General features: G+C 33.9%; 1 non-coding gene across 1 annotated transcript; it reads left to right on the forward strand.

Annotated features, from left to right (window-relative positions):
* Positions 1-1,042: 1,042 nt before the first annotated feature.
* LOC116122102 lies at positions 1,043-1,123 on the forward strand. Its single transcript, XR_004126839.1, has one exon. It is a non-coding gene; the product is annotated as a small nucleolar RNA Z247 (small nucleolar RNA).
* The last annotated feature ends 4,877 nt before the right edge of the window (positions 1,124-6,000 follow it).

Below are 6,000 nucleotides of genomic sequence, written 5' to 3' on the forward strand. Positions count from 1 at the left end.
TGCAAAAGTCTACAAATGAATTTGCTATATACGAGTGTGAAAGAGCTAGCTGCTTGTTGAACCTATTGCTACTATGTTCCCCTAATCCCCTTATAATTAATTGAAATCAGAATGGCGTCAATTCTTAATAATTGATTTTAGACTTTCTTAATAATTGATTTTAGACTATGTATTAGAGTTTTTTTCAGACTTGATATTAAACTATAGGCAAATTCTTTGTTTACTAATAAAATTTTCAAAAGAAGAGACATGATTCTAGGCTATTAGTAAAGAAGAAAATTCAATGCTGTTTGTTTACTGTGAACTCTTAGTATAGTAGTTGCTATTAAGTATCCCAGTTAGTTACTATTTGTAATATCTCAACACTATAAAAGTGTTACTCATTGTACTTTGTATTTAAGGATATTAATACACAAATTTTCAGAACTTTCTCTTTTTCGATTCTCTCTATTTCTACTCTAAATATCACATGGTATCAAAGCCATTGACAAACATCAAAGATGGTTTATTTGCCTCCTTTTTCATCGAATCAAAACAATTTAGGTAAAAAATTGTTTACTGAATCAATTAATTTTGCAAGTTCCCAATTGATGTCTTCTTCAATTCTTCCTGTGATTTCTCCCAAATTGACTAGGGATAACTATAGATTTTGGAAGTCACAAGTTCTCTTTGCTATTGGATCTCATGACCTTGAAGAGCATCTCACTAGATTGATTTTGTATCCAACTCCATTTGTCAATGCTTAAGCTAAAGGTTTTGAAATAACAACAACAAAGAAACCTAATCCAGAATACACTCTATGGAAGAAAACTGACAAAATCTTAGTAAGTTGGCTTCTTGGATCCAAATCTGAATCGATGTAAAGTGTCAATATTCTATCAATATATGGATTACTGTAGAAAAAAAGTTTCTTACTGAGTCAAGAACAAAAACTTTGCACGTTAAAAATTTGCTTTAGAATACTAAAAAGTACAATCTTAATATTCATGATTACTTTGACAAGATGAAGGGATTCACTGAAAGTTTGTTAGCTAGTGGAATAGTAGTTATTGATGAAGAACTGATGAATTATATTCTTGATGGTCTTAATTTTGAATATGATGCTGCTGTGGTAAATATAACTACAAGGTTGGAGTCTATGTTAGATCCAATTTATGTACAATAAGCTCAAATTATTTTGCAAAAACATGAGCTTTGGTTAAAGAAGAAAAATTTAGCAATAAATTCAGTAGTCAGTATTGAGTTTCATGGAAGTTCAATCAATAATGCCAATATCTCAATTGACATGACAAACAAGAAATCCCAAACTAAACAGTCTCAGTTCAACATTGGACAACCTCAATTTGGTACCCTGTAAACTCTTGATTTTACACCTCATAACTTTACTCCTTAATAGTCTATCATTGGTCTAAACTAATTTGTGAATTGAACACCATAGAACAAATTCTATTCTAAACAATTCGTTGGTGCAGAGGAAGAGGCAAGTTCATATGTCAAGTATGTGGTAAAACTAGACATCTTGCCTTAAACTATCACAAGTTTGATGTGAGTTTTATAGGAGGGAGCAATTCATCATTCAAAAACAATTTTGTATTGAATTATTCCAGACCACCAGAGTTCTTTAAAGGGTCATAGTAACTTACTCAAGCTTCCCCACAATTCTCTCATAATCACAATCTGGGAGCACAAATGAATGCACAAGCTGGATTTCCATCTCCATTTTATCCAAGCACTGGTTTACAAGATCCTACTTCACCTGGATTCTCATTACAAGCCAATCCAACTTCTAGTCAGTCACAAATGAACACTGAACCTTGATCAACTCCACCTAATTCTTATAATCAAGTTTTCCTATCCTAAACACAATCATAGAGTTATTCTAATTCTGCTGCCAACTACATTGCTACTCCATCAACAATCCAAGATGCATCTTAGTACATGGATTCTAGAGCCATGAATCATGTGACATAGAGCTATGTCAGCTTACGTTGAACTCCAATTACACTGGAAATGAACAACTTCAGGTTGGAAATGGTGAGCTACTTCCTATATCTCAATCTCTTTACCTTAAGAATGTCTTATGTGTGCCTCATATTACAAAAAATTTGTTAAGCATTTCTAAGTTCACTAGAGACAATAATGTCATTGTTGAGTTCTTTGCTGATCATTGTGTGGTTAAGGACAAGTAATCCAAAGCTATCAACTCTAGATTCCAGACACTTCTTCCACCTCCAATTTAGCCTTACTTGTTGCTTATCCCAACTCTACAATATCAGTTTTCAACTCATCAACAAGGGATCTCAATATGTATCAGTCTTTGACATCTTTATCTTTTACATCTTGTGAAAATAATAGCGATAATAAAGCTTGTGATCTTAAGAGTCTGTGTAATACTAGAGCCAACAATTAGTCACACACATCTATATCCATTTGTATTGATGTTGCTATTAATAATGAAAGAAGCATTTTTCAATCATTTCCAGTTGAAAAAACCGGTGGAATGTTGTGGCATAAACAATTAGGTCAACCTAATGCAATTGTTCTTGCAAAAATCCTGCATTCTTTGAAAATAAATCATTCAGTTAAAGTGAGTTTGATTTCTCCACAGCCTATCAATTTGGTAAACTCCATCAGTTTGTCCTTCCTAGATCAAGCTTCTAATCCCTTGGAATTAGTGTATTCAATTTGTGGGGGCCATCACCTATCCCATCCCCTGAAGGATTCAAGTACTATATTCAGTTTCTAGATGACCACAGTAGGTTTACTTGGATCTTTCCCTTGAAAGCTAAGTCTGAAACATGAGTTACTTTTAAACAATTTCACAAGTTAGCTAAGAGACAATTTAATAAAACCCTGAAATGTGTTCAAACTGAATGGGGAGGAGAGTATAAAAGTCTAGTCTCTTATTTTTATGATCATGGTATTCTCTTTAGGAATCCACGCCCTTACACTGACCAACAAAATAAGAGTATAGAAAGGAAACACAGACAAATAGTTGAGTAGGGCTTGACCTTATTGGCCCAAGCTAGTATGCCCTTGAAATATTGGTGGTTTGCTTTCCAAACTGCCACTTTTCTTACCAATAGGCTACCCACACCTATTATGTCCAATGCATCTACATTTCAAATTTTGTTCAAAAAGATTCCTAATTATTTTGTTATTCGAGTTTTTGGTTGTGCAGCCTACCCTTTTACTTGACCATATAACTCTCAAGAGTTTTATTTTCATACCACAAAATGCACTTTTGTTGGATACAACTTGCATAAAAAAAGGATACAAATGTTTGGACTCTAATGGTAGAATTTGTATTTGTCAAAGTGTCAAATTTGATTAGTCACATTTTCCTTTTGCTTAAACATCTACATTTAATAAAAGTGCTCATTCCCTTACTGATTCATCTAAATGCACCTCTATTCCAATTAGAAAAATTCCTTTGCATATATCTTTTTTTAATAATGATGTCTCTTTTCCATCACATGTGTCTTCTTTAGCTAATGCATCTCCATTAATACCTACNATCTTGCCTTAAACTATCACAAGTTTGATGTGAGTTTTATAGGAGGGAGCAGTTCATCATTCAAAAACAACTTTGTATTGAATTATTCCAAACCACCAGAGTTCTTTAAAGGGTCATAGTACCTTACTCAAGCTTCCCCACAATTCTCTCATAATCACAATCTGGGAGCACAAATGAATACACAAGCTGGATTTCCATCTCCATTTTATCCAAGCACTGGTTTACAAGATCCCACTTCACCTAGATTCTCATTACAAGCCAATCCAACTTCTAGTTAGTCACAAATGAACACTGAACCTTGATCAACTCCACCTAATTCTTATATCAAGTTTTCCTATCCTAAACACAATCATAGAGTTATTCTAATTCTTCTGCCAACTACATTGCTACTCCATCAACAGTCCAAGATGCATCCTAGTACATAGATTCTGGAGCCATGAATCATGTGACATTAGAGCTATGTCAGCTTACGTTGAACTCCAATTACACTGGAAATGAACAACTTCAGGTTGGAAATGGTGAGCTACTTCCTATATCTCATATTGGTTTCACTTCATTGCCCTGTTATTCTAGATCTCTTTACCTTAAGAATGTCTTATGTGTGCCTCATATTACAAAAAAATTGTTAAGCATTTCTAAGTTCATTAGAGACAACAATGTCATTGTTGAGTTCTTTGCTGATCATTGTGTGGTTAAGGACAAGTAATCCAAAGCTATCAACTCTAGATTCCAGACACTTCTTCCACCTCCAATTTAGCCTTACTTGTTACTTATCCCAACTCTACAATATCAGTTTTCAACTCATCAACTAGGGATCTCAATATGTATCAGTCTAAACAGTCTTTGACATCTTTATCTTTTACATCTTGTGAAAATAATAGCGATAATAAAGCTTGTGATCTTAAGAGTCTGTGTAATACTAGAGCCAATAATTAGTCACACACATCTATATCCATTTGTATTGATGTTGCTGTTAATAATGAAAGAAGCATTTTTCAATCATTTCCAGTTGAAAAAACCAGTGGAATGTTGTGGCATAAACAATTAGGTCAACCTAATGCAATTGTTCTTGCAAAAATCCTACATTCTTTGACAATAAATCATTCAGTTAAAGTGAGTTTGATTTCTACATAGCCTATCAATTTGGTAAACTCCATCAGTTTGTCCTTCCTAAATCAAGCTTCTAATCCCTTGAAATTAGTGTATTCAATTTGTGGGGGCCATCACCTATCCCATCCCCTGAAGGATTCAAGTACTATATTCAGTTTCTAGATGACCACAGTAGGTTTACTTGGATCTTTCCCTTGAAAGCTAAGTCTGAAACACGAGTAACTTTTAAACAATTTCACAAGTTAGCTAAGAGACAGTTTAATAAAACCCTGAAATGTGTTCAAACTGAATGGGGAGGAGAGTATAAAAGTCTAGTCTCTTATTTTTATGATCATGGTATTCTCTTTAGGCATCCATGCCCTTACACTGACCAACAAAATAAGAGTGTAGAAAGGAAACACAGACAAATAGTTGAGTAGGGCTTGATCTTATTGGCCCAAGCTAGTATGCCCTTGAAATATTGGTGGTTTGCTTTCCAAACTGCCACTTTTCTTACCAATAGGCTACCCACACCTATTATGTCCAATGCATCTCCATTTCAAATTTTGTTCAAAAAGATTCCTAATTATTTTGTTATTCGAGTTTTTGGTTGTGCAGCCTACCCTTTTACTTGACCATATAACTCTCAATAGTTTTATTTTCATACCACAAAATGCACTTTTGTTGGATACAACTTGCATAAAAAAAGGATACAAATGTTTGGACTCTAATGGTAGAATTTGTATTTGTCAAAGTGTCAAATTTGATTAGTCACATTTTCCTTTTGCTTAAACATCTACATTTAATAAAAGTGCTCATTCCCTTACTGATTCATCTAAATGCACCTCTATTCCAATTAGAAAAATTCCTTTGCATATATCTTTTTTTAATAATGATGTCTCTTTTCCATCACATGTGTCTTCTTTAGCTAATGCATCTCCATTAATACCTACAACTGATCAGCAAGATTCAACAATGACCAAGTCCTTTTAGCCTGATCCAGTTCCCAATACATCATCTAGTTTACTAGATTAGTCATTGAGTCTAAATCACCTTGTCCAATACATAAATCTCTTGAGTCTGTATCACGTAATTCCATAGGTTAGTCTCCTAACACTATTCATCTTATTGTTGACCTACCATTTGATAAACAACCCTTTATACCTAATCCAATAAACAAGTCTCTTGAACATACATCCTTAGATCACTCTCATGATAATATTCATCTCAAAGTTGCCTTACCATTTGATACACAACCCACAAATACTCATCCCACGCTTACTAGGTCAAAAGCTAGACTTCATAACTCTATGTTAGTTTCTTCCACAAACAGTCCTTCTCATCTTGAAACCAGTGAACCAATAAGTGTAACTAAAACACTCTCTCATCCATCC

This window comes from Pistacia vera, unplaced genomic scaffold (genome assembly GCF_008641045.1).
Source record: "Pistacia vera cultivar Batoury unplaced genomic scaffold, PisVer_v2 Contig102, whole genome shotgun sequence".
In the NCBI taxonomy this organism is placed as follows: Eukaryota; Viridiplantae; Streptophyta; class Magnoliopsida; order Sapindales; family Anacardiaceae; genus Pistacia; species Pistacia vera.